Source organism: Papaver somniferum, chromosome 7 (assembly GCF_003573695.1).
Source record: "Papaver somniferum cultivar HN1 chromosome 7, ASM357369v1, whole genome shotgun sequence".
Taxonomy (NCBI): Eukaryota; Viridiplantae; Streptophyta; class Magnoliopsida; order Ranunculales; family Papaveraceae; genus Papaver; species Papaver somniferum.
Window position 1 is genome coordinate 144,201,589 of NC_039364.1, and position 10,729 is coordinate 144,212,317.

At 35.2% G+C, this 10,729-nt stretch overlaps 2 long non-coding RNA genes across 14 annotated transcripts; both read right to left on the reverse strand.

Moving 5' to 3' along the window:
• Positions 1-931: 931 nt before the first annotated feature.
• Positions 932-3,945, reverse strand: LOC113298639. The gene is made up of 2 exons (XR_003334306.1): positions 2,432-3,945; positions 932-1,172 (listed from the first exon to the last, which is right to left on the reverse strand). It is a non-coding gene; the product is annotated as an uncharacterized LOC113298639 (long non-coding RNA).
• A 2,658-nt stretch (positions 3,946-6,603) lies between these two features.
• On the reverse strand, positions 6,604-10,056 carry LOC113298640. Of its 13 annotated transcripts, none has more exons than XR_003334316.1 (8): positions 9,783-10,056; positions 9,550-9,654; positions 8,663-9,339; positions 8,076-8,210; positions 7,873-7,945; positions 7,668-7,730; positions 7,389-7,490; positions 6,604-6,852 (listed from the first exon to the last, which is right to left on the reverse strand). It is a non-coding gene; the product is annotated as an uncharacterized LOC113298640 (long non-coding RNA). The 13 variants fall into 13 exon arrangements; XR_003334315.1 differs by having other exon boundaries at positions 7,668-7,733; XR_003334313.1 differs by having other exon boundaries at positions 7,668-8,210; positions 8,663-8,716; positions 8,832-9,339.
• Between the last annotated feature and the right edge of the window lie 673 nt (positions 10,057-10,729).

The following is a 10,729-nucleotide window of genomic DNA, read 5'->3' on the forward strand; positions in this document are numbered from 1 at the left end:
TAGGGTTTTTGCGTCGTGGCCAAGAGATTGCCACAAATCGTTTGTTGGCAAGTTTGTACGGCTAATATTTTCATCTCAGGAGGAAAGTCGGCCGTTGATTGTTGCAAGCCTTCTTTTGGCAGCCATCGGCATGTGTTAGGGCCGGCATGGCTTTGGCATATTTTAGAAGCGGCCAAAATTAGGGTTTTGGCAAAACCGTGATGTTTGGCCTTGGGCCAGAAGTTTCCATGTGTTAGGTAGCGAAATTAGACGGCTGAGATCTGCATCTCAGATGGAAGGGCAGTCGTTGATTGTTGCAACCCTCCGTTTGGCAGCCAGCGGCATGTGGTAGGGCCGGCATGTATTTGGCATATTTTAGGCGCCGCCAAAATTAGGGTTTTGGAAAAACCGTGATGTTTCGCCTTGGGCCGGAAGTTTCCATGCGTTAGGTGGCAAACTTGGACGGCTGAGATCTGCATCTCAGATGGAAGGGTAGCCGTTGATTGTTGCAACCCTTTGTTTGGCAGCCAGCGGCATGGTGGTAGGGCCGCATGGATTTGGCATGTTTTAGGTGCGGCCAAAATTAGGGTTTTGGCATAAACCGTGATGTTTGGCCTTGGTCCGGAAGTTGCCATGCGTTAGGTGGCGAACTTTTACGGCTGAGATTTGCATCTCAGATGGAAGGGTAATCGTTGATTGTTGCAACCCTTCGTTTGGCGGCCAGCAACATGTGGTAGGGCCGACATGGCTTTGGCATAGTGGTGCGGCTGGCATGGTTAGCATGCCTTGGAACGAAGATGTGGCTGGCACGGCATGCCGTTGGCACACGTGGCATGGTTGGCATGCCTTGGCACGGAGATGTGGCTGGAATGGCATGTCATTGGCACATGTGGCATGTGTAGCATCCGCAAAGCTAGCAGCTGACTAATCCAATAGATTAAGTAAATGAATAGGCACTAAGAAACTAAATCATAAATTTAAGCATTCAATTAAGAGATCTGCTACAAAACTTAACCCAAAACTAGCCCCGCTCAGAATTATATAAATACAAGAACTTCTCTCAAATGATACATACATACAATAGTCATTTGGTTAACAAATATAATATGAAACATAATAAACATAACCGAAGTTAACCAACTAATGAAATCAACTCCTCGACGCTTTCGTGCAACTCTGATCTGTCTCTGAAACTGAAAGTGGGAATGGGTGAGCACATCATTCCTAAAAGGGGTGCCCCGCAGGAATTAACATTTAACTTTCATGTAATCATTGAAAATGATTTGAAAACAATTCATGTTTTCCCTAAACGTTAAAGCACAATCAACACATAGGTAAACAATCATGTATATGGAACTAACTCCTTCCAAACAATATATAATAATGGTGACTCGTCTCGCACCTAGATATTTATATGGTGACTCGTCCCGCACCTAGTGATTGCATAAAAGCTCGAATTCATGTAGATATAAATGAAGGAGCAATATCCTATATACCACAGATGGAAATTCTCATTTCCAAACAACCAACTGGAAATTCTTATTTCCAAACAATTCATAAATACAAAGAAAGCATTACAATTCCTTTCCAAGCAATGGAAATATTAAAGGAAATAATAGAACTTTCGTAATTCAAAGTTAAACAAATGCATGGAAATCACAACCAGACAATGCATGAATTTGTCAAACATAAACTTTTGTAAAGGAAAACAACAACAATCGCAATAGAGTTAAATATAAATTCCCACATCTTTTGATGACAAGCCACGCCTACCTCGAGATCCACGATCCACTGGTTCATCCTTTGAATCGATCGTTGTTAATATAGACTAACTGTTAATCACACAAGAAGTCTAAGAATCTAGCCAAAAGGCTCACACAAGAATCATACAAGTCTATCTAAGGATTCTAAGCCCATTTATGACTTTACACCTTTTGATTCTCTATACTTAGCATAACTAAGGTTTACTAATTCAACTAGGTTGGTTCTATAATCCATTAACTAAGTCTCATGAACATCTACAACTTTGTAGAAGGGACCGAAAGCTAGTTCGGACCATTAGTGGTCCAATCATCAAAATAGTAAAACTAAACCTAATCCCAAATTCATTAAACAAGCCCATTACACAAGGCTTGGTCCACAAAGGTCAACTAACGGTCACTAACACTTTACGGGTCAACTGACGGTCAACGTCTAAAAGTCAAGCCAATAGGTCAAGGTGAGGTCCTGGTCAAAGGTCAAAGACTAAATCGGTCAACTGAGTCGAGACTGGTGCACTGAGTCAAATCGGATTAAGTCAGTCAGATACCCTGAGTCAGCTAGGTACAAAAACAGTCAGATACCCTGACTGGGATGACTAACAGGCTTAAATCTTAAGAACTAAAGTTCATACAATCTCGATACAATTCTAAAATAACTTTATAACACAATTTCAAATACAACTTCAGCTTACCTTTAGTCAGCAACTACAAGCCTCTCACTGCACAGATTCAACTCCAAAGTTCATCTAACCTTCACTCTTTCAGTACAATCATACAAACATTTGACTTCAGCTAACTACACAACCAAACCAACTCTAACTATATCTCTAAATACAACTAAGACCTTCTTAGTATCCATCTGCAACTTCCTCTCTAGATACCCTTCTACAATACTCATCTTATGCACAAACCCACCACCAGAACCTCAAACCACTATCATCTGCATCTCACCTATATAGTTCATTCTCTAAAACTCACCTTCAAACTCCACAATTGAAACCAACCTATGATCTGTCTCAAATTAACTCACTCCAACACCACCAACTGTGCAGCATCACCATAACCACAACATTTTGAATTAGCATCCAATTTAGTGCAGAGCAACATCAATAACACTCTTGGAAGTTCCAAGTTTGCATTCATAAACTCAATTCTAGACTCTGTACTTCACCAAATTAATACCACGTACAATATTCTCCTCCACTTATATTATCTCATAAAACCTACAATCTCATATACACACAACCAGACTAGTTCGAATTCTTAATCAACAAGCCTCCAACCCCTTCCCTACATTTCATAATACTACAACAACTACAACATTAACAACATCATCATCATAACACCTGCAGCTTCATATCAACTTCACCATCACTAACATCGACTGCCTTAATTCAAATTAAAATCACAACTTCTCAATTTCACAAACAAACCGAACTAAAACACCATAAAGTCAATTAAACTTCAATGAAAACACAAACCAATCTAGATATCATCATTTCATCTTCAATTCTACGAAAACATATATTGAAATAAGAGAAACCCTTAATTACCTTACTCGATTGTTCTTGAATTGAATCAACACCTGAACTGACACCATCACCAATTGGTTCTTAATTTTACTTCTCTTTTCTCGATTTCAGACTCCTAATCTTTATCACCATCTCAACTCTCAATATAACCACAATTCAGTTTCCAATCTTCTCTTCTCTGATTCAAACTCAAAACATGAATCAAAGACTTCTAAACTAACAAACCCCTCATTTAATTCCTTCTTAATCACCCTTAATTGGATCTCGAAATCACTTCCAAGAATCCTAATTATCAAAATACCATTCTTCTCTGAATATTAATCTTCAAATTGACATAACAATCTCTTCTTCTACTCAAGTTCTTGAAACCCATCTTCAATCGTTACCTCAAATCTTTTTCTCACCATCTTACAGAAACCCTAAAAATTTCTATTCGATCTTCATCACAACAGCTCCAACTTCCTTCATAATTCACAAAAACTACATCTCCTTGTTCACCTAAACAACTTCGCCAATTAATTCCATCAAATAGAGCTCAATTTCATCGCTCAAAAATCGATCGAGAAGAAACCAGACGAACAGAGGAGAAAGAAAAAGAAAGAAGAAGAAGAATAAGAATAAGAGAAAGTGATTATCTCTTCTCGTTTTGTTTAGATAAGAGTAAGACCAACGAAATTCGCCTATACACATACTCAACTGGATAAGGGAAGCCAGATCAACTTATTAATGGAATGATAATTTTACCCTTCACTCAAATCCAATGACCTCCTCTTCGTCCGGTATCCAATTGACACGCTCGAGTAGTCCATTCCGCATAACTTTTCGAGACCTATTCAGTGATACTAATTTCGTATACGGATCGTTGTTAAATTAATTTATATTAATTAACGTTCGTGTTAAACTAATCGAGTTATTATCGGCTAACTCGTCACTTGACTAGTCTAATAACGTTGACGAGCTTGAGGATCCTTACATTCTCCTCACCTTATATATTTTCGTCCTCGAAAATCAAACCATCCTCCTGGTCTTCAAAACTCCCCACCTTATAGAGAAATATTATCTTTTAACTAAGTGCAAGTACTGCTCATACTTGCAAACGCGCGAGAATCAACTCATTTTAAATGAGTTCGTAACAACAAGAAATGAAACACAAACCTATATGGTTTTCTACAACTAAAATTCGTGGCTCTAGGTTCAACTATGCTGATTTAAATTCCATCAGATAAAGAAGTCTAAGTTTCTTACACTAATTTCTATTTTATAAGATATTTGTCTCTAACTTCAAGGAAGAATCCTACGAATCTTTCTAAGTGAACTTACATCTATTGGTTTTCTAAATTAAATTATAGCTTACTTTTATGATCGGTCATTTCTGAATGCAGTTGCCTTGTCAAGGTTGGCCAATACCAACAATGCCTTCCTACGAACAGAGAAACACAACCTTCACCATTTTCCAGTGTTGGATTAACTAAGTGCTAACTTATTATGACTAATTAACCTCTAAATTCTGTTGTAACTGATTTAAGTTAGAAATATTACTTCATATTAATTTCAACGTATTTATTTGTTTATTTCATTATATGACTTGATATAAGTAAATAACCGCTAATAATTTCCCATAGTCGTTTGGTATTAATATTTTATTATTGTTATTACATTTATTTCTTATTTCTTAGGCCGATAAAAGTTAATCGTAATTAATCATAATGTCATGTCAGGTTTAATTTTATTATTAATACTAGATTCGGTTTGATCTAACTTCATTTCCTAAAATTTTATTTATTGCTAAATAATCCTTAAGTTGTACTCTTAATAAAAATTACATTTTGCTATTACTATCCTATAATTATTATCCAAACGATATTTGCAATAACTCTAAATTTTATAATAATTAGTATTATATAGTATTATCATTTGCTTATTTTATCAAAAGTTATTGTCTTAATTATATTACCATTTTCATTATTCTTTTATCAATTTTTCCTATTTGGTTACTAGCATAATTAAAATATATCCAGAATAACTATCTAGTAACGATACTTTGTTTAATTTTATTAATCCCTAATCTTGCAAATATAATTTTACTTCCACGTAAAGATTGATATAATTGATTTTATTTATTCAGATTGAATTTGTATATCTTGTTAAATATCGGCGTCGGTAATTTAATATGATTTATATTTGAGTCTATATAAATTTTAACTTGTCTTAGATTTTGATATTATTAATAAATATCTTATTCATAGGTAAATTTATTGTCCTTCAAATCTAATACTTGGGATTAACCCATGCCGTAACGGCACGGGAATACATTGCATACCGCAACCCATAACCAAGGTTAATTGGGATACTGTTTCAGTTGGTTAAAATTACATGCATCTTTTAAAGAGTAGAATGTAGTGTTCGAACCACCTTAATTAGTTTCTTTTTTCCCTTCTTTCATGTTTTTATCAGTTTGTTAATGATCTTTTCTTTTGTGCTTACTTGAATTTTCTTGTGGTGCATGCTTTTTCCTAACATGATCGGACATAAATATCCAGCATATCCTTGCCGTTGCATTGAGTCCTGGCCCTTCTAATAAACAGATTAAAATAAAACACTTAGTAACCTACGGTAGAACTCCACGATTTCTAACAATTCAACTAATCGTCCAATGAAGCTGTTAAAAGAGTTGATTTTCCCACATTTGTTTTTTTTATTTAAAAAAAAAAAATCATGTATATTTTTGTTTACACAAATACAGAGTATCTTAGAAGACCATGATACACCCCATTGTCTGCAATGTAATTCCGGCAAATAAATCAGACCAATTTAGAAATATTAAATAGAGTATCTTAGAAAACCATGATACACTCCATTGTATGCAGTGTAATTCCGGCAAATAAATCAGACCAATTTAGAAATATTAAATTAACGCATAATTACGGCAAGCACTACCTGGAAAACTAAACATGTCCACCGCTTGCAGTATGGTTGATTTTAGTCTGGTAAAAACTAAGGATATGGAATTTTACATTTAGCAGCATCGTTCAATGCCACAATATGGTTGATTTTAGTCTGGTAAAAACAAAGGATATGGCATTTTACATTTAGCAGCATCATTCAATGCCATTTTCTATCACGTTAACTAATCTGGGACGGAAAGATATGTTAAGTGGGGCCGAGGTTTACTTGTTGCACAGTCAATTCCCTACTGATATCTATCTTACAGATTCGAACGAATGCATCTACTTCCATAAAAACTTTAGTTTACAACGGATATGCCATTGCTTGTCACCTTGAACATTCAAAAATTATTTAGGGATGTCCAGATTTAAAAAGTTGAAATTTCATGGTATCAAATATATAAATTTTATTAAATACCCAACTAACTAATTTGACACATGCAATGAAGCTTAATAATAAAACAATTAATTGAGAACTAAGATTTTTACATTGACAACATGCTTGCAGTTGGTGTTATGTGTGGTTCCTTTTCATAAATCTGCAGTTTTTTCCTCTGGATATATATAGTTCACGACAATGTTCTTTCTCTAGCACTGCGCTACTATAGCAGTGTTTGCTCCTCGGTCATCAACAACCTGCGAAAAACTATCATCAGGCAAGCTTGACATGATTCCAAACAACTTCAGTTCCCTCAAAGAGTCAAAGGCATAAACCCCTTATATAAATTAATAACATACTGAAACAACTATAAAAGATCCCAGCCCAACAACTACACTATAAATTAGTGAATCACAAAATGGACATTTGAGACCTCTATGATTTTGGATAGGGTATTGCTAGACATTTTGGTTCAGTAGCATTTCTTGAAAAGAAAGAAAAAAGAATGCTGGCCATACAAACCCATACTAATCCCAAGATGAAAAAACGAATGTCCTGAAAGTGTTATCATTTGTTTGTCCGTAATTTAAAAATTAAATGGTCATGATGATTAAAAAAGAAAGCATATACAGTATAACCATTGTGTCCAGGTAATCGGTGTGGAGATTGGGGCTAGCTACTTTTAAAAATCAAGGGTATTTAAGGGGTACAAACATGGTCGAATCAGCCTGCAAACGCCTAAAGGAATAACAATTAGTAGTATTTATAATGACATGAATGGATGTCAACTTACATAGAAAGCAGATAGACGAATCAGCCAAGTCCCCTGCCACCATATTAATGTGCATGAGGAAGTACCCAAACAAATAAGACTCATTTTAGTGAAACCGAGTACCTGTACTCTTCCAATAGCAAAAAAAAAATATGTGTATAAGAACTCACGCATATAAACACTTATTAGCTTCTTAATTAACCTGTACATAACCACATGTGTATAGCTAGATGGACAATTTGGATTCATATCATTTGGTACACACCAGTAAGTTATGAAGGTGGAGTTGAATCTCATTACCAATATTTGATATGATCAAAAGACCCTGTTGCCTTAGTTCTCTGAGAATGAGCCAATCACTGCCTTCTTTGGTGTCGCATCCAAGGTTATTTGCAGAGAAAAAAAAAATTCAACAACAGATACTCCATAGGTTCTATCAAGTGAAATATCTTATGCAAGACTAAGAAAGGTAGCGGAACCTAAAACTTGAGGGTCATGGACGTACGAAATAAGGTTGTACAGGTGTTACAGCAGTCCACGAACCAGCATACTATATGCTTGCTTGTGTAGTAATATTGCTAAGCTCCATAAACATAATTAGGTTATAAGAACACAACAACAATCATCAATTAACAAATCTAGTGACAGGTCCACCAAAGATCCAAACGTAACAAACTACACATAGACAGAGAAAAGAACAGTTGGTACATTTATCCACGCCTAAAGAAAACTGAGTTCATGATCATCTAGAGCTCCTTTGATTTATTCCAAGCATCTTCATGGTTATTGCTTCACCCCAGCTAGGTTTCTGATTCCCACCAGTACCTGTGTCTTTAGTCCAACCTGGAGAAGAACCACCACTTCAATGCATTCTCTCCAAAAAAAAAAAAAGGGTTTACTTTTCCAACGTAACATTAACAAAGAACACAACCTGCATTTGAGTCCAATTACGTATATATTGTGAATGAAAATATGTACTTCCATCTCTAGCCATGTGGCTAATTTATATAAACATGTCAGTAGAGTCTGGCCAAACAGAGAGGAATTAAACAAAGATTGAACACGTAGTAGCTGGCATGTTTGTGGAGCATCCAGAAACTTCAAGATTGTTGGTTCCTAACTTCTCTTACCATACATGAAATCATTCATCTATATATGTTAATTGCTAGTAAGAATGACCAGAAATGTTGTAGTGATGGTGCCAACAGTTCTATAAGACAAATAATTCAATGAACAACAATATAAGTCATCTTATTCTTTTTGTTAAGGAGATATTAGCGTATTGTCATGCTTACCATGGTTGCTGTGGCGAGATGGAGAAAATCGAATAATAAGTTTCTTTTGGTTTTCTGTATTTTGGTTTTGGAATATGTAAAACATAAGTGAGAAGAAGAGATACGGCTTGAAATAAAATGAATGAAAATTTATCAAGTCGGTAAATGAAATTGGATTAGGGTTAACTACCGATATCGAGGTAGGAGAGGGTCAAATCGATTATTCCAACACAATTAGATTTATTACTACAACCCATGTAGATTTTGAAGCTATTATGATCCAAAGATTCCAAACTGCTTTAATTCCCTCACTAACCACAATACAAATAGACAATGAATTAAAGTTGATGGATTCTTGGGAGTAGTGGGAAGGTTCTCTTGGGCATTGAGATGAGAATCGGTAACAAACGGGAAATAGCTTCATTGAATGTAACCAACTTCCAGCCGTTGATTTATCTATGGTGTTCTGATCATGCACCTTTTTCCTCAGTAAATCACGAATTCTCAGTTAAAATCATCCTCGCAACTTACCTCATCATAGCTTGCAAACATGTCCACCAAATCAAAATCCATTGTGAGTACATTCTTGAGAAGAAACCATAGAAGGTTTTGAGGAAATAAGGAATTTTTGAGGTGGCTCATCTGGACCAGTTACTACCTTATCCTTTGACAATGAAGCTTCAAAATCCCATTAGGGCCTGCTAAAAGATTAGATAAATTTTTTGAAGTTATAAGTAAAATCAACATTAAAAAAATTAACTGAAACTAAAGAACGAATCTTGGTAAAACTAATTGAAGATGAACCTATTTTTTAAGGCATAATCTAAGTAGTTCTTTCACTTTTATTAACAAAATCGAAGGAGACATCAAAATAGTAAATCCAAACAATGAAAGACAGAAAGATTTACCTAGCCATTTCAGACACATTGAAAGAGATCAAATAAGATACTTTTCCGCTACTTTTACACGGATCTTCACCTAGTACTATTTACGTTTGGGATGTAGCCTGGAGTCTAACGGATGAAGATGAAGAGAATTGAAAAATAAAAGTGAGTGTAACACATGGGATCAACCACACTATGAAAAACCTTTATAAAAAGACTAAAATAAATTCAAATGAAGTAATTATAATTTGACCGACCTGATTCAGAAATTACAACCTCATGGGTAGATTGATATCAAAGACGGTGATTTTTATAATCAAGATGAGAATTGAAACACATGAAAACAATGAGTGAATTGTACCTCAAAAGAGGAGGTGTTCCTATAATCCGTAAGGTGATCTCTAGGTGGACGAAAATGGTAGAAGAAGAAGAAGAAGAAGAAGAAGAAGAAGAAGAAGAAGAAGAGGAGGCAATTGGGAAAGGCGTTTCCGTTCAAAACCCTTCTATCTCTGTCTGAAACCAGAAGCTAAGCCACACGTGTGATAGAAAGGTTTGGTCTGGATAACCTCTTCCATAGATTTATCTTTACCAAGGACAAATCTGAACCACCAATAACACAGGCTAAGTTAGCCAAACTGTGCTTTATACTCTTGACTAGGGTTTAATCCGTGTCGTATCGTCACGGGCACAATTTCTATTTGGTAGTATCATTTTAAAACTGTAAAAATTAACCGTAAGATGAGTTGCTCATTTGGTATAGAATATATGATTTATGATTCTCAATATTCATTTCCACCAGCATTAAGGAACTCTGTTTCGAGCAATCTGAAAATGAAGACGGAAAAACAATAAGGAGAAAATAATCAGGATAAAAAATGCAAGAGGGTATGAGTAAAAATAAAAGTGAATAAGAAAAACAATGAGACTCAACAACAATTTTTTTTTAATGGGTTCCAACTATTCAAAGTTTAACACCAAAAAAAAATGAGCATGGAAATACATGTTAGGGGAAGTAAACTTCATGAAAATAACATAATCCATTGAAGGATTGAGAAAAATCTCATAGCCTCCTTGTCGAATGTCCCGTGGAAAATCCAAAATAAAATCATACCATGTTTAATGAAATAACAATATTGTTCTTTTTTAGTCGTTTGATAGTATAGAATTAATATATTTGATAGATGGGCAAGGCAGAGACAATGAC